The sequence below is a fragment of the Canis lupus genome, chromosome 5 (assembly GCF_011100685.1).
Source record: "Canis lupus familiaris isolate Mischka breed German Shepherd chromosome 5, alternate assembly UU_Cfam_GSD_1.0, whole genome shotgun sequence".
NCBI classification, from domain to species: Eukaryota; Metazoa; Chordata; class Mammalia; order Carnivora; family Canidae; genus Canis; species Canis lupus.
This window is the reverse complement of record NC_049226.1, coordinates 17,937,025-17,955,853: the sequence shown is the minus strand read 5'-3', so window position 1 is coordinate 17,955,853 and position 18,829 is coordinate 17,937,025. Positions and strand designations below refer to the sequence as shown.

Below are 18,829 nucleotides of genomic sequence, written 5' to 3'. Positions count from 1 at the left end.
AGTATGTACCAAGCATTCTGCTAAGTTCATGGAAGCAAAGATGAAGTACCCAAATCATAGGCCAAATTGCCCACAGTCCCCAAATTTCAGATTACTGGGGAATATGGTCACGAGATCAATTAAGTTATAACATATTAAGTGCTACAGTAAAAGAATGGACAGGATGTGATAGGAGCATAAAAGGGAGTACCCAATTTTTCTCTATCACATCAAGATAGGAGATAAGTGGTAGTTGGTTGGGCTTTATATATGAATTCTGTTTCTTACAAGTCACATTCTAAAATCCAAATGAAGACAGTCTGTAGCCAACATTAGAACCATTCACATAATTCCAGATGGAATTAAAGAAACATCACTCCATGCAATTCTAGTAATCGAAAACCATAAAAGATGAAAATGCATATAGCTGCCAGCCAAAATCAAAGGTAAATTCCAACCAATGCTTAATGATAAAAAGAAAATTCATTTGAAAAAAATGCATTCCAGAAGAAATCAGTAAAGAGTTAATAAAGCCTTCTACAAACTTAAGAGAAAAAGATCTCTATAAAAACATACATGTAATAAGGCTACAGATCATTGGTTAGCTGCCAGAAAAATGATGGAATATGGTATAGTTTACTTATTTCTTTTTAATGGCTCCAACATTCCACCTGAAAAATTGGTCCCGGAGCTGTATAATTGGGGATAAAAATTAAATGACAGTTTCCATTTGTCATGATGAAAGCTGATCACTTGTGTTTTTTCATTTATCCACACTGACTAAAGTGGTTCCTAAAGTCTACCGAGCCAATCTTTTTCCTAACAGCAAAAATAATGCTGTTACGAAAATAAAAGGAGAAATGGAATAAGTTCTTGGCATCTGAACACACACCTCATTCAGGGTCCCTACTTCGTGGGTCTCTACCTCCAGAGTCTCAAGGTGGGAGCCAGATGACAATTTCTGGGGTCCCATTAATATAATCTAACAACAGAGCATCAGACCCATTTTTTTAATTTATCAATATTGTAAAATCACTACTATTTCACATGATCAGTGGAAAATCAGTTCCTCTTCACTTTCCTCTTATGTAAATGACAGCTTCAATGGCAAAGATGAGGTCATTAAGCAGATTAGAGCACTGGGGGTGGGGAGAAACAACCCTTAGATCCTGTGTAGGGAAGGTGGAAGTCCAGGGAGCTAAAAGTTGTTACTGGAGTTCTTTTTGGAGAACAGGGATGTGAGGAAGGGGTGAGGCTAATTCTGAAGCATGGAAGAGACCTGGTAATGACTACAAGGGATTGTAATGTCAAAGACACTTTTTAATCTTAAGAACATAGAAGTTCCCTGGGTTTGGCTTTTGCTCATTCTGACCTCAGAGAGGATTCAGAAAGGGGAAAGCAATCTCCCAAAAAATGTATCTAAAGGCTTAAAAATAGATTGCTGTCAAGCTTCCTTGAACTCTACACCTTCCCCTTTCATTCTCAAAGGGGCCGGGTTGAGTTTGACTGGATTTTCGTCAGTGACCTCTGATGAAGGGATTCAAAACGAGAGTGGAACCAAGTAACACAATATAGGAAAGAAGAGCCTTGGCTCCACCTCTCACCAGCTGTGTGCCATGGGGCAAGTAATTCAGCCCATCAGTGCCTCAGTTTCTCACCCAGACAACAGAGATTATAAAAGGATAAGAATTATTCAAGGAATCCATATGTGTAAATTGCCTGGAATAAGGACTAGCACATAGTGAATCCTTAATAATGTTACTATTACTACTATTAGGCCACGTAATAGTGGTTAAAGAAGAATCATGTAGTCAGACATAAGAGGAGTAAGAGGAAATGTAATAAAATTCTAACGGTACTGCTTGAAGACAGAAGACTATGTGTAATCAAGCTTCTACAATTCCAGGGTAATCATTCATATATATTTAAGTATTTACTTTATCAAGACTCAGCTTAGAAAAGACTCTTAGTGGTTGTAAGCATTTCAGTTCAAAATGGTGGGATTTGCTGAACGCCTGTCCTATCAAAACCTACAAGCAATTCAAGGATGATAAAGAGAGGAGCCCTGCCCTCAAGGAACTTGCAATCTGAGATCATTTATTAAGTACCTACTACGTGCCAGGGACTGTATAAAATGCTTATCATGTATTATTTCTCTTGTTCATGCATGAAGGCCATGGGCCAGGCAGTCTTTTTCCCATTATATAAAGTAAAAAGCTAGGACACAGAAGGAGGAGCTCCAGGCTAAATTGTTGTTATAAAACAGCTCAGTCCTGATGCTAAAATGTTAACTCTTGTGGGTCCACCTTGAAAGCTGTATTTCTACAAGTACATCACATGGTCTTCCATTTATCTGTAATTCATCAACTACTTGCCAGGGACAGAATCAGGCAATGGAAAGCTCACGTGTTTGGAACTGCTGCCAGAAGCTGTTAAACTAGAAATAGTCCCTGGGTGTTTCTGAGAGGAGAGGAGCTTTAGAAAGGCCATCCCCCTTTATAGATTAAGGGATGGATGAAAGCACTAAGCCCCAGAGAAGTTAAGGAACTCACCCAAAGTCAAAAGAGAGTTTCTTACCTCAGATTTTTTTAAAAAAGAGGGGGTCCCTTTTTGTACAGATTTACACTATAATTTTTAAAACTACTATCTAAAAGGAGGTAAACGTGAGAAGCCTAATAGGACCTCAGAGGCTCCAGAAGAGGGGGCCCGGAAATTCAGACTCAGCCAGGAAACAACCAAGAACAGGGTATCCTGGAAAGGAAGTCTTGGGGGGTGGGGGGAGGGAGGGAAGAGGTAACACTCAAATCAAAAGCCAAGAGCCATCAGGGGCACCTAGGAGGCTCAGTGGTTGAGCACCTGCCGTCAGCTCAGGGTACCCAGGGTCCTGGAATCAAGCCCTGCATCGGGCTCCCCCAAAGGGAGCCTGCTTCTCCCTCTGCCTTTGTTTCTGCCTCTCTTTATGTCTCAAATAAATAAATAAATAAATAAAATCTTAAATTAAAAAAAAAAAAAAGGCAAGAGCCATCATCATCTTCTGTCCCTCCCCTCCAGAGAGCCATCAAACAGCCAAACAGGTCCGGAACTAGAACGCTGAAAAAGAACACAGCTAAGATCCAAGTAAAAAGAGGCTTAGGGGATCCACTAAAATAGGTACAATATATCCCTTTCAGTCTCAAAACTCAGATAATCTGTGGTAAAAGCCAAACAGGCAGTCATCCACATAGCTCCCCTAAGCCTTAGGACCAGTGGGAAGTATACTCCAGGATGAACTATGCTGTGAGGAGGGTTTGTGGTGCAAGTGCAAGTTTCTAGGTTGGACTGTCACTGCTTTTCTCTTTGAGAGGCCAGTGGAGAGCACAGGGGCCTTAACACTACAAATCTGAATTTGAAATGTGGCTCTGTCGTTTATTAGCTCTCTGGTCCTAAATAAGTCATTAAATCTCTGAGCAGAAGTCACTGTCTTCACCTGTAAGAAGAGAAACCATCCTCAGTTCTGATTTCTCTAGGTTTGAGTAAGAGGCCTATAGACTTCCTTGCTGGTTACTGGCTTATTGCCTCTCAACTTCAAAATCACCCTTTACGCCTGCTCTGTGAAAATGGATCTGGACCCTTTATATATTTTTCCCTCCCCACACCCGCACAAGGCTAGGCTTTGTCAGTAGAGGGTGCTAGAGGGACACTGCAGAAGAAACAGCGCTTCCCCAGCAACCAGCTCCCCAAGTGCACACATTCCCGAGTTCCCAGGTCCCATTGTGCAGGGCCACCGGGAGCATAAAATACAGACTTGCAGCTTCCTCAACACCCTGTTCAGGCGGTTTTGTATCAGAATGACTCAAGGGGACACCTTCTCCTGAGCCCTTTCCCCCCAGCATCCTAGAGGAGGACTTCCAGACTTCCAGCAAGTTCCAGGGCACCACAGCGGCTCCTCTGCAGCTGTGAGCAGTGGCCGTGTCCCCTCCAACAGTCCAGATCTCACCTGGGAGTAGGAGGAAGGGGGCTGTTCTTAGGATGCCTCCCTCAGCAACAGGGTCCTGGTGGCTGCTTGTTATACATGCTATTCCTATATTCTTAAGAATTCTCTCGGCTTCTTACTAGCAAATCCCTTGTTATCCCAAACCCCTGTTACACTGAGTAAGTGAACTTTCCCTGTTCAAATTACTGTGTGGTTTCTCTCTTGATTGGACCCAGATTAACAGTTTCCTCCACTCGTGTCTGATATATAGTGTTTAACAAACAGCACGCATCATAATAACTATCAATGCTGGGTTCTTCTCATCCCTATTCTTAAAAGGCAATCCTTTCCCTTTCTCATTCTGCTTTGACCAGGACACGAACTTACTGTACTACAAAAATCCCTATATGGTGTAAGCAGAGTAATGAATAAGAAAAGAATGTCCCAACACTTTCTGCCCAATTTCTGATTAGAGAAAATGAAGGCTGCCATACAATTAACTGTCCCCCTGTACAGCCTGCAGCTTAGAAATTTCTTTCTGCAACTTCCTTGATTGACTAAAAAGCAATGCGACAAGGTGTGAAAATGCCTTCTTTTACTTGCCAAAGATATTCCCAAAATGATCTCAAGAACCAAACTCATTAGCATATGAAATTTTCCACAATTTTAGTAACCATTTCATTTCCTCCTTTCTCAAATAAGTAACCACAATACTTTGGGGGGAAAAATCCTAGAAAACATGGAATGTTTCCATTGATCCTCGAGTAACTGAGGAATGTGTTAGGGGATGAGGGTGAGAACACCACTCCCAGGGAAAGAAAAAAACAGAATGGGTTGAGTAGCAATATTACAAAGCCAACATTTCCTCATCTTGTAAATGTACTGGCTTAATTCTTGAGTAAGGAATATAAAAATACATTATTCAAGATGTCATGTATTGTTGGCGCATACCGTGAAATAAAATTACAACAAAAATATAGAAGATCTCAAATGTATTAAGTTTCTGTCTTCAAATTCTTTATTTCCAATCCTCTGAATTTTTCTTCCCCTGAAAGGAAAGCTGACACAATCCCATGTCATCTGTATTTCCACTGCTGTCTAAAAGTCTCACCTAATTATCAATTTAACAAGGAGCAGAGACCAAGAAAGGGGAAGAAAAAAAATAAAATTTCACCTTTTAGGCAGGCACCTTGTCCAATTTCAAGAGCTAACCCCCATCTTAAAACACCCCAAAATAGATACCATGAGCCACCGCAGGACCCCAACATAAAGCGAGGCTCCTCATTAAAAGTTGGAATGGACCCTGCCAGGGATGCCTGCAGGGATGCTCAACAATAGCATGTCTACCCCATGCCTTTTCTGACCTAGATTAAATTACTGACAAAATGGACAGACTACCCAAAACTGTGAGCAATACATTCTGCCAATGAAAATAATGATTGTGCTTGGTACAGCACACATGCTTTCTGCTCAGCTTGTCAGCATTTTCAGCTAAGGGGCTCAATGGTCTTACCGGCCAACCCTTTCCTTGCCAAAACCAATAAGTTACCTTCATTTCTTAAGCCCCCTCAGGGCTTTGAATTACTATCCGTTTTGCACTTAAGGTCAGTCTTGTAAAACTGTTTTATCCCCCTGGAAAAGCCGTAATCAGAAACAGCCCCTACTTAAAACTTGGATGGAGAAAAATTCAAGATTAGGTGAGCTTCGTGTAATTTCCCCACTGTCAGTTCTTCAAATTTGCATTCCTAAAAGTTACATCTACTGCTTGAGGTGGCAAGGTGCATTTCCTGGCAATGGCATCACTTAATGCTCTCGGTGTTTTATACGAAAACATGTATTCCCCTAAGCCACTGGGTAACAGAGCAATATTTCAAGACGCCTTAACTTTATAGTTCCAAACATTCTAGTGAGTTCAACAATTCCATATATTATAGTGAAACCAACACATACACACAACCCCATAAGTATGCATTTTTTTTACCCCGCACTGTGTGTTCCCATACTACGTGGGAATCGGCACAGTCCCTCTTTTTGACCCAGCAAATTCAACCACTAAAAATATGGTCATTTGCCCTAAGGAGGGGCCTGATAGATGCCAGTTGCAAAAGATAACTTTCAGGCCTTAATGGAAGATGCTGACAAGAGCACCATTCTCATAAAATGTTGGTCCCCAAAGGCCCATCTTTCTGCCCGTTTCTTTCCATCTGCATCCAAGTTTGGGTTCCCGGGCACACGGAGTCCCACTTCTCCCCCTGCCTCCAGGCCCATAATTCTTAACTTCACCCATAGTTTTTATTCCTGGTTCTAGACGGTGCTTCCACTCCAGTCATACGGGAGGAGGAGACCTGCTAAATGCATCCTTGATGCTGATGTGATCTTTCCAGTTATTGAATGTCTCATTGAATTTTACACTATGCAGCTTCAAATGCAGAAAGCAGCCGATTCATTTTGCTAACTGTTGTTCAGTATAGATAGCCAGCTCCATAACTATACACTTTGATTTGGTACATGAGAAAACGTATTTTTCATTACATCCCTTATCCTCCTAATGACATTTCCAAACAGGATTTTAAGAACTGTGAAGCAGAAATAAAATTATGCTCAAGTTCCAAATTGATCTCATGGAATAGAAAATGGCCATCATTGCCGGTGAGTATTAACGGGACTCAAAGCTAGTAAGTTTCCAGTTCAGAAAAATTTCTCGAATAATGATCATCTTTCAAATGCCCCCTTCCGTTACCCATCACAACAGAAGTTCTTTGAAAGAATTGAAGAGCCGGATGAGTTCCTTTCCCCACCCCCCAATTCCTTTTGGTTGGGCCCAGCCTCCACCATCAGCTTTAGCGTACTTCCTTCCTTTTCAATAATGAATCAGGGCGAACATTTCAGTTATCTGGATTTACACAAAAACCTAAAGAAGCCATGAAATTGCTTCTGTAAAGCACGTTCTGTGGTGACTTTTAAGTAGTTTTAAGAATAATTTGGAAATAAAAATACTGCTGTAGCCAGCTTTATGTCTTCTGCATACACATGCTAGAGCAATTTCCTTCTCCCAGAGACAGAAGGGAGGCCAATGTCTAAACTTTATAACACACAGCCAATTACGGCCCACTGTCATCTTCATTGTATTAATTATCTGCCTTCCCCCAAGTTATCAAGACCTGAGAGAACCCTGACAGCCACTTACTTCACATTATGGTTGTTCCACTATGGGAAGGGTGGTCATTTATCTCTGGGCCTTCCTGCACTGACACAGGTATGTAAAAATTCAGCACAATCCCAGGCTTTTAGCACTCGTAGCCATTTGGAGAAGTCTGTTCCTCAGGGCCACACAGCTCCCCTCCTCCTCTCTGTTACCCTGTTACCTCTGTTACCCATTTGCTTAGGCTTCACAGGGGGTGCACAGTTTGTGTTAGGATTTAAAGGGTGATTTGCAACCAGGCCCTCAACTTTGGTGAGTTATAGGAGACTAAAACATTATAGAATTATTTCTAGAGCAGCAGCAACTATTACTTATTCAAATGTCCCCCAGAGGCCACTTATAGTTATAGACTATTGGATTCAGCCTAAGACACGAGCAATCTCAGCGAAGACAGTATTCTTAACGTGGCGATCCCCTGACCCATGGAAGTGCAGGAAGCACAGGTCTTACTGAGAGGCATTCTGGGCTGGGCTTCTATCGTAACTCAGGGAAACAGAGGACACGTGTATGAAATACACCAACATGTACATTAGAGTTACGCTCTGGAGAACAAAAAAAGCCAGTCCCTTCAAGAGGGTCCTTCCTGAAAAGAGGACAGGAGTGCATCCAGTGCTAGAAGGGAACAAAAAGGTTCTCAAAATAGCCAGGGCTATTCTCTCCAGCTATATTCTCAATAGGGTAGGGCCTGAAGCTGCCAGAGAAGGATAAGAACTTAAGGGGGAGAAGAGACAATCCAGCAGTGAGCGGTGTTAACTTTCTTAACCATGTTAATTTCTTATTTAACTTTCTTAGTTCAAAGGTTTTCTGGAGCAAATCATCCCCAAAGACCAGCTGACTTACACAGGGAATAAAGCGAAAATCCCTGATTTTGATGCTCTCTTGTCCAGGTGACTGAAGGTTTCCTCTGATTATGTGAACTAGATTTCCTTTCTAATCCCCTTGGCCAGAAGCTATGAAATCCAGCCGAATTACAGCTTACCAACCGTACTTTAACCTGGAAACTAGAGGTGAAAGTCAAGTGCTTTATCTGCTCAGACAAGCAGCTTCTCTCCAGATCAGGAGTATTTTAATGAAATGAGACTTAAGTGAATTGTTGACATAAGCATTAAATGTTGTCATTTAATATCAACAGTATGTTTGATTTGTACACAGTTATGAAATGTCATTCGGACCAGAGAGTTATATTGAGGTTTACCACATTATAGGAATGGATTTCCAGAGGGAAGTGAACTGATCTGTCTCAAAATAAAATGTGTTTACATTAACACTTGGGGGAAACAGAGAGCCCTGCAAACATAGATGGAGAGATAAAAAGAAGACCAGCACAAAACTCAGCTCGGAAAATAGAAGAGAAAACAATTTCTGGGCTCCGTGCATATGCAATATTTCACTACATTTTTGTAAAAGATCAAGAAAAATGTAAAGCATAAAGTTTATACAGGAAAGAAACAGCACTACTAGGAAATATTATACTTCAGTCTCCAAAATACTTTAAGAGGGAGGAAGATAGGAGTGATGAACATAGAGATGGAAGAAATGATTCAGGAAGTAGCCTCACTGTCTTAAAGGGGGGGAAAAAAGCAATCTATAAGCATCTAACATTTGCATGATAAAAATCACATTCATTAGTTGGATTAATTTTACCTAATTACTTAGTAATTAGAGAAAGAGGCACTCATCCTGGGGCACAGGCCTTCAACAGTTTCTTCCTAGAGGTGGTTAGGAGTTTACACCAAAAAGTCTTCTCACAGATCCAAGTCAAAGAGGCAAGCCCTTGAGACCATTAAAAATAAGTATCCACCTCCAGCAAACTGCAGCTTGAAAGATGAAGTTTAAACACTATAATTCCTTAGCCCCAAGATTAACCAATTGAGCTAAATAAAGATTGGCACATTCCAAAATGGATCCTCTTATACCCTCCTCCTTCTAGAAGGCACTCCACTCACATTTCTTTAAATGACTGCATATAGCTTAGTATCTTGATATGAAAATAAAGATTGAAGAGAAGTAGTCCTTCATTACTCAATTATTCTAGAATGTTCTTTAAGAAAAGAAGCCTTGCATCTCCAAGAATTTGGAAGCCATACTGACACAGGTCTCTCTCCTAGAGAGAGTCTAGGTCTTCCCATCCTAAGCAATTAAAGTTGACTCAAAGGAAAACCTGAAAGAAGATCCCATAGCCAAAACCAAAACAAAACAAAACAAAAACAATGCTGTGATGAGCTTTTGTTTACAACAGATCTTAATTCTTTATCCTTCACTTGAGGAAGCTGTAAGGTCTTTGGCACCTGGCTAAAAATAGCAGAAGTAAAGCAGGTGACAAAGATGAATAGCTCCCAGAGACACAATTCAAAGCAGAGGAATTTAAGAAAAACTTCAGCAGTGTCTGCAACAGATACTTTCCTGCCAGGTAAATCAAGGTGGAAGCAAACTGCTCCTCTTGGAGCAGAATCACAATTTGCCAGGCTGACATTTCTCTTTCAGTGTTTCATGTTCACTTCTGTGCTATATTTTAAAAAATATTTTCAAACCCTAAGAAGCTAGTTTTGCCACAGGGTCAAGGAAAAAGAGTTTCCATGTAACCTCATAAAATGGAAAGACACTACATCACAGCACCTCTCAAATTCTTTGAAAGCTTCTGGCAAAATGACAAACTAAAAAGCACATTAAATTCCAGTAGGAGATGGGACATAAGGTACATGCCTGCCATCCCTGATTGAAGGGTCAGGATCTGGGGGGGGAGGGAGCCCTCCCCGCCCCCATCAAGGCCACACCTCCTCTTTGTGAAGTTGAGCAGACTGGGTATTAGAATTTCTAGAGTTCATTTTAGGTTAGGCACCACAAGACAGAGCCAGAGATCATTCCTTTAGGCAAATCTCATCGTAAAAGATATGCTTCTTCATAATGCTTATATCGTAGGTCTGTCCACCTGTCTTAAGGGATAAGTCTTGCACCCTACCTTCTGATATTTCTAGAAGAAACAATCTCCCTGCCCCTCCAGGCTTTCTTGCCAGCTCATAATTCAAGAAGGCAGCATAAAATAGAAACGCTCAGCTTCTTGGAGTTGAACTGGAGAGAAAGTTTCAGACCTTCCTTCCATCCCATGGGAGTGGAATAAATTCTCTAACCAGTGAGACTGGGAAAGGCTTCAAGGGAGGGGAAGTCAGTGCGCTTTCTGAGCTCTCTTTTCTCTGACTCTTAAGATTCCTCTTGTACCTCATCCGCTACCAACTTTAGGTCCTTCTGATTTTTTCACAATTGCAGAAGTCATAATACAAATTTAGAAAGTCTCATTCATACACAAAGCTCCAGAAATCATGAGCAACCACCAATGAAAAGTTGTCATTTCTTTTCCAAATCTTCAACGCATTTTGAAAATAAGGCAGGGAAACAGGTGTGTGGGGGGAGGGAGAAGTATCTCTAAAAGAAGAAATACTTCAAGAAAAAAATGAAGAGGAAAAAAAAAAAAAAAGAAAATATCAAGACAGTGACCGGTGAGAAATACTAGTAGGTATTCCAGGATTTCAAAATGTGAACAAAGGCCCTGGAATGTTCAACTGTGGGAAAGTTTCAAACAGAGTCAAGACCCTAAAGAAAACCTTTCTGTATTCCATGAAAGCTGCACAAGTCCTGTGACCAGCACAGCCAACATTCATACCTGAGCAGCCTCTTGCCTAACAGAAAGAAGTGACTTTAAATTCTCTTCTCTGAGAAACCAAAAGAAAGCAGTCCTTGCAAATGCTCTTCCTCACAAGAGGAAAGAACCTGTTAATTCGTTGTGTGCCCAACATAGTGAATATTTCACAGGTTGCTAGCATATTAGCATTTCTATCCATTCACAGCAACTTCGGATCCAAAGATCAAGTTGACAGGGCATGCATGCTCTGCATTCTTATTTGGAAATGCCAATAATCTGGTAGGGTCCAAAAGCAACTTCAGAGTTCAAGTAAGTATTCTCTAAGAAGTAGAGCCATGCTTCTGCATTTCCTGTTGAACATCCTGCGATTGGAAGAGGGGCACAGTTCCTGGAGAGCAGAGAATAGAAGTGGTTGCAGAGAAGGGGGGTTGTTTCTTGTTCATGCATTGCTTTTGAAAATCAATGATGGCAAAAGAGCTACAATCCTAACAGTTTCAGCTAGAACATGTTTGAATCAAGTCTAGTGAAACAAATGTGGGCCCTTAGAGAGAATACTTCTCCCCAAAGATATACTGTTGTCACTAATGGAGAAGAACAGTAGGAAGTGGGTAGCAAATCTGTGTAAGTGGGGATCCATCCATTCTGTAAGACATTAGAAAACATTCATACAAAAAAAGGAAACGTCACCTAACGTACAATTAAGAGGTGAAAATTTGACTCTACAAAATTAAGGCAGGAGGAAGGATACAACTACACCTTTGGGAAAAAATAAATTACAAGGTCACAAGTGATATACATATGTTGGCTAAAACATAACCTCAATTTGATTTTGTATAACTTTATCTTAAATCAGAGGAGTCTGAGTGAAAATGTTTAAGCAAAAAGAAAATTCTTAAAGTCTCATTAAACTATCATTAAAGGCTTAGCACTTGTGTATATAGAGAAGACACACGATCTGTTGAATGTTACAGTGGAAAGAGCACAGGACAGGAAATGCAAAAACCGGAGCTTTGATCCCAATTCTTCTACTACCTATGATTTTGGGTAAATCACTCAAATCCCTTATAAAGTAGGGACGGTAATCCCTGTCTGCCTCATGGGTTTTCACAAGGATCAAATGAAATAACTTATGTCATGTGTATTTTAAATCTCAAAAACATCATATCAGTTTATTATTTCCAATTACAGTAATGTTAAGATTAGGCATGCTGGAACATTAGCCAAATAACCAAAGGATTTTTGTGGCCCTAAACCTACCTCCCTGTTCATGCTGTTCCCTTTGCTTAAAATGCTTTGCGCCACCACCAGACTGCACACCCAGTAAGGACAGGAATCTGTCTTATCCACCTCAGGACTCCTCAAAGTGGGCACAATGCCTGGCACAGACTTATTAGCTCCTACACACCAAGTGCCTACTCAATGCAAGCTACTAAAAGGGCTTTTGCAGAGGTGTCCCTAATCCCCTCCTTAACCCTAGGAGGTAGGCTATGGAAGAGGAAATATGCTCAGAGCAGCCGAGTAACTCTATAAAGTCAAAAGCAGAGCCACATCGAATCGATGCCAGGGTCAGGATCCAAACCCATGTCTTTCAAGTTCCCAAACTGTTCTTTCCGCTCTGCTACTCTCCTTTTCCCACTGTAGGTGCTCAACAAATTGAATTTGATAAAAGGTCTTCATTTTAACCATAATGTTACATTAACAAGACATTAACTTGAAGTAAGCACTGGAGAATAAACTAAAATTTCAAACCTGACTTTTAAAATTCATGGGCTTAACCTACATAAGGGCTCCCCCCAAAATATGCCTGGGATTTGCAGATAGATCAAAACCAACTGAGAAATCCATTCTTAGTTGGCCAGCACAGAACGGGACTGAAAATTCTGAGTAGAGGGGTAGGAGGAAAAATCCGGAACCTTTTGTCTTGCCAGAAAAACCCTTGAATAATTCAGTTCCCGTTTATTTAAATAATTAAGCAATTGCAACTTTATTTAAGGAGCACTTCCATGAATCTGAATGTCTAGGCTGCCAAGAAAAGTGGAACAGACTTTAAAACCTCCCCCCAGATCTCCTCTCTGAGAGGAAAACCAGCCTAAGGAGTTTCAGCCTGATAGGTAATTGTTTTGTAAAATTAAAAGCCACAGAATATTGGAGTTGAGAATGGAAAATGTCATCTCAACCGTAACACTAATAAAAACAGCTAATGAATAAGTGCATTCTGGCAAGAATATATAAAAATCACAAAGCCCAATGTGGACAGTGCAGAATACAGAAGGAATCCATGTGAGGAAACATCAAATGAAGGATTATCCTTATGTGTGAAGAATCCATTCCAGCAAGAAATTGAACTAGAGACCTTCTGCATCCAAGAGCAGGACTACCTGTGGCACTCAGAGAACACAGTTCTGGGCCTGCTCTCCTCTTCCCTCTTGTCAGTCTTAGCTGGAAAAGAAACAAGCTGGTGTTCCAGGGGTCAGACTACCCCTCCGAGGCTCCACACATTCTCTCAACCACGTCAAGCTCCCATCTGCAAGAGTATAAATGCTTATACGTAGTGAGGAGCAACGGGATGAAAATTAAAGGCATTAGAACAATGAGCTAGGCTTTCCCAGCATGTTCTAGAGCAAAAAGCATAAAACCGGGCAGGGCCTTCACAGTGAGAGGTTAGTGGGATCGAGGCCCAGCTTCATTAGCTGTGTGATGTCCAGACACAAAAATGAAATCATCCACCCAAGATTCACTTTCCTCATCAGTCAAATGGGAATAAGAGTAGACACGAGACAGGCTGAAGTCTGTGAGATGATGCAGGTAAAATGCCTGGCAGACAGGGCGTGTTCATATATATTAGTTGTAAGAGCAACATGGTGATACACCTGCCCCTCCCCGCATGCATTTCTTGCAAGCTAGAAAAACAGTCTCTAGCCTTCCCCGACAAGTCCTGTAGAAGGTCCCCTTTCTCCCCAGCCACATGTAGCACTGCTCTCATTTATAGGGGTTCACTAATCACATACCTCTTCAGGAACACCACTTCTGACACTCCCAATGTCACGCACACACCACCAACATCCCACCAGATATCGTTGCCTTAAACAGGTTCTCCGGAAAAAGATAAAAAGACTAGCCCAGATATCAAACTACACTGCTGTTTCCATTTACATATTTCTAAGTGAAGGCGTACATCCTCAAAGATCTAATAGATCTTTTTTTAATTAATCAAAGCCCTTCAAAGTTAGGGCAGAGTAGAATACCACCCCCCCCCATCTTCGAGGATGACGCATTGCAAGACTCTACAATTGAGTTAATCACTCATCATGTAAACAAAGAAACCTCTCGAGAGCCAAAGAGCAACATGTGCATGGATTCAGGATGCAGAAGGGTTTTTTTAAACGGGAACAATGCAATCTATTCAGTAGAGCAGAGGACACCGTGCCAATTAGATATGTTGGGTCCCATAATTATAACTGCAATAATGAATGGAAGGGAGTGTTGTTGCTGCACAATGAATGCCTGTATTCCACTCAGCGATTTGTCTCTGGTCTGATTCCTTTAGATTCTTCCTCTGATTAGATCTTACTGCAGATTACGCTCTACTACAAATGTACTTATTGCCTATGCCCCCCTCAACCCCCATCCCCTATAAGGCCTAGCTTTAGCAGAGAACTTGAAGACCCCGCCCCTCCAAAAATGTATTATTCTCTGGTCATAGTCTGAGATTTTTTTAAACATAATGTTTGTAGCTACGATGTCACAGTTAACATTTTCCTGGGGTGAAACCAACAGCTAGGGATAAAATTTGCAGACCTGACGCAGAGCCTCCTCCCCCCACTCCACCCCGACCCCCACCCCCACCCCAGTGAGAGCCAGGCTGAGCAGGGGTTTATTTCCCTCCTGGAAGGTCCAGTCTAATGGGGGCGTTGACCAGCTGTCTTCCCACCACTAGTGAACCTGAAGAGACTAAATTGGAAAGACTTTCACACACAAAGTTAATTCAGAATGGCTTAGTCACTGGTTGCAACCATCTCGGAAATCTGAAGAATTTCATTCTGGACCATATGTGCATATGGTTTCTCTTATCCTCACGCTTATGCTTCAGTGGGTTCAATAAATTTTAGAAATAAATTACCTCCTAGTACTTCACCATAACATTCAGACTTCCTGGCCTTTCCATACTCAGGCCAGACTTTCTGTGTGTATATGTATAATTTGTTTAACCTTCTATTAAACCCTCTACTGATTTCCCACAAATAGGATTTAAATTTTGGAACTGTACACGTACTGAGGTGCTTAGGTACCTGCAAAGGAGCACCTGAGCCGCGAGCACCTTTTTCTCCCTCCACTTGGCAGGTAGGCTCACGAAGAAGATTTTGCTTCTAGAGAAAGCTCCCAGCAAAGCTTAGGCTTCTTAAGCGGCTCAATCTTATCTCCTGGAGGCAAACACAACGAAGCAGCCAGTCTACACAGGGTTAAGGAAGCCGCACACCCTCTATTCTTTTCATTAAGGTCGACTCCCAGTGCAAACCTTCTCCCTCTGGCCACAGGTATTGGTTTGCCACAACTGTAAACAGCTCTCAAGATCAGTCCCAAAGGCCAGGCTTTGCAGGTGCTGCGAGTGTGTCACACAATACGGTATTTACAAATAGCCCCAAACAATACAAGTCCGCTACACACAGCTTTACTGGGAAGTTTGACAAAATCCTCTCCCACAAGTAAGCAAGCGCTGTAGAAACAGGTCTCAAGGTCTAAAGGCCATGCATTAACTTTGCACTCCTGGGCTTTCAGAATTCCATCTAAAGATCTTCAAATGCACCATACACACAGTATCTCTTTGAAAGGGACAATAAATGAGAATGGTAACAGCAGCAATGAAATTGTCGGAGTAATTAATACGGTCAGGCATTGTACTATTTTCCCCTCGTGTATCCTATCCTCTCTTGTCTCGGCTCTTTTAACAGTACCGCTGTGGTTCTGGCCAGGGTTATTACTTCAGGGAAAAGCCGCCTTCTCCTGCCCACACCCTGGACGGGAAAAAAGCACATCACTTGTATGGACAACTGGTCACTGGCTGTTCCCCATTTTTCTTTTACTGAAACCCTCATACCACCACTGCCTGGTGGCTTTCAAGGATATGGCTTTATTTATTCCAGGTTCTGAGCTTATGAACCCATGCTAATTTGCATGGCTAAGTAGAAAGGCTCCAAAAACAATTAGATAAGAGATCTTTAGTAGGAATGGATCGTTAGTAACTTTGGGTTAGACGGCTAACCTAAGGTAGCCGTGGAAGTTCGTTAATTCCTTCAATCAATATTTACTGGACCCCTAACATGAAAATGGCACCATGCTAGGTGACATACAAAATTACTATGTACACATATATAATAAAGTTCCTATTTTGTCAGTATTTATAGTTTCCTAGGATAAAGTGGAAACAAATAGCTACTCAAAAAGGGATATTGTAAATCTCAAGAATAAGGAGTTCAGATAAAGGCAAGGTGATCAAGGAAGGCTTCATCTTCACAGAGAAACATAAAGGGGGAGCAATATCTCAATGGAAGGATAGGGAGAAGATAAATGTTAAAGAGTCTTAGGGGGTAAGCGGCTGCAAACCATGGATGGCAAATTGGGACGAAGACTGGCACAGAGGAGCAGTTGGTGAGCCCAGCAGGCCAAGAAATTTGCTTTTAGAACACTGAAGACTTGGAGCCAGGTAGTGATCAGAACAGTGTTAAGGAAGATAAATCGGTCTGCAGAACACGGAATGGACGGGGTCTGTATGCACAAAAGCCACAAGGGAATAAATAGCTGACCCTGAACCACGGCAATGGGAAGTCCAACGTAAGAAATGTTTTATCAGGCAGGTCAAGAGAACCTGGGGACGACTGGCCCCTGAGGCACAGCAGGAGGATGAAGAGCGGAGGCTCAGGTGTGGGGCTGGCTCAGGAGGAGGACCATGAGCTAGGAAAGGAACGAGGACTCAAACAAGGACGGTGGGGTTTAGGATGGCCGGACTTGCTGTGGGTGGTGGTTGCAGGGGCAGCCTTTCTAGTTAAGGGTTCTGTCCTTTCGGTACATTTGTAGTATTTGGGAATAGAGACAGGGAATAGCCAGAGAGAAGTTCTGTTTCAAACAAAGAGGAGTTTGGGTGGGGAGGCAGTGAGATTCCAAAGGAGTGGCAAGAACAGCAGGCAGTTGACAATGCAGTTCAGGTTTGTTTGGGTATTTTTTCTATTAACAAAAAAGAAAAAAGGTCGGGGGGGCGGGGGGCATGGGCAGCAGCATGGGGTCAGGCTGGAGAGAGCAATCCTTGGAGCCGTGGGAGTGAAGGAGGTCTAGAACACCCAAGCAGGCCTACGGAAATGAGAGAAGAAAATGTCTGAGGACAAAACACTGGCAAAACAGCTAGCTGGGAGACTGAAAAATCTTGTGCAAGGCTCGTTTAGCACCACCCAAGAAAAAGCCAACCGAAAAAGGTAGAAGCAGCGCTGCAGAAGAAGTGGAGGGTTTTTTTTTTTTTTTTTTTAAGATTTATTTATTCATGAGAGACACACAGAGAAAGGCAGAGACACAGAGGGAGAAGCAGGCTTTCTGTAGGGAACCTGATGCGAGACTCGATCCCCAAGACCTGGGAGTCACGACCTGAGCTATAGGCAGATGCTCAACCACTGAGCCACCCAGGCGCCCTAGAAGTGGAGTTTTTAAAAGGAAACAGGAGTTAAGGGGGCCACAGGCTCTAAGGCAGGCAAGGAAGGATGTGCTTGATCTAGCTAAGGGCCACAGGGCCAGTGACCTGCAGCGGGATTTTCATGCAGTGCAGGGGTGGAGGTTAAAGTGAGGGATCGGCTGTCCCAGGGGAGGGGGGGAACCATGGCCAGAACCATCAGTGGGACCAGTCGGCGGTGGCTCAGGAGCACAAGGCTATGCCGGATGTTCTGCAGGGGACATCCAAGGTGGCCCATCACCCACATGACATCCTGCAGCTAGATGTGAGTCCCTCAGGCTAGCCGCTAGCCCTGGCACCCCACAGCACGGTGCTCCCTCTGCTGAGCCACCCAATTTGGGTTTGCAGGCCCCCAGGACCTAGACTCAGCTGGCCGGACCAGGGTCCAGGGCGGCCTCTGCAGACAGGTGCCGCACTTCCTCTGCTATAGAATTACAGCGGAGAACATGGGCGGACCCAAGAGCCTGCTCAGTATTCTACAGGCCATTTCTTCTTGACGTCCAGGAGGCAGATAGAGGAAAGAAAGGGAGAGAGAAAACCATCCTCATGTTGGGAAATGGCTGAGTACCAACAACGTAAGGTGTATCATCAAGACTTAATTGTTCTGTCCCCACATAGCCTGGAAGTCCACCTCTTTGACTTTAAGACAGCGAGGGTTAAGGAAGGCCCTTGCAGTTCGAGTGTCAGGAGGGCAAGCACCCACATTGCCCTTTTCTCAAGGGTTCACACACAAGAGGAGGGGAAAGCCAAGTGGCAGAAATGAGGCAGGGGTGCTCACTCTGCTCTACAGACAGAGTTGGGGTGAGGATGGGGTGGGGAGGCTAGTAAGGGAAGGACTAGAAAAGCTCACGGTAACCTGTAAAATAGGGACTTTAGATACCTGGCAGGAGACTGAGCACCAACCCTTTAAAGACTTAGTAAAACATGGATCATTCCAGAAAAATGCACACAGAACACGGCATGCAATTTAAGAAACTTACAGACCCGCCGGCAGGCCATCCATGGATCTCCCAGGGTAGATCCCCTCTGCTGTATCTCACCAACTTCTTCTGGTACCTCGTACCTCCGCTTCTGACCACCACCACTGAAATCAAGTCCATCCCCGCCTCAGTTCACTATCACCTCTCCTACAAAATAGCAGAGACTAACTCCCAATATCGACAACAGCCGCAACATTTGTATTTCCTGGTCTCTGAGAATCATCTCTTAATGTGTTCTTAGCGGCCTCGGATTTAAAAAATAAAATTCCAAAGCAAAAAATGATGTCACTGTCAGAATTACTTTTCACCTGCACACAGCAGCCAACCAAACGCTAAAAGAGAATGAAGTATATATGTACATTCATGT

At 42.7% G+C, this 18,829-nt stretch overlaps 1 protein-coding gene and 1 long non-coding RNA gene across 16 annotated transcripts in view; one reads left to right on the top strand and one right to left on the bottom strand.

Annotated features, from left to right (window-relative positions):
• Positions 1-18,829, bottom strand: part of CADM1 (cell adhesion molecule 1) — a 325,552-nt gene that overhangs the window by 266,555 nt on the left and 40,168 nt on the right. The gene's annotated exons all lie outside the window — the stretch shown is intronic.
• LOC111095825 lies at positions 336-8,225 on the top strand. The gene is made up of 3 exons (XR_005359257.1): positions 336-425; positions 6,497-6,580; positions 8,021-8,225. It is a non-coding gene; the product is annotated as an uncharacterized LOC111095825 (long non-coding RNA).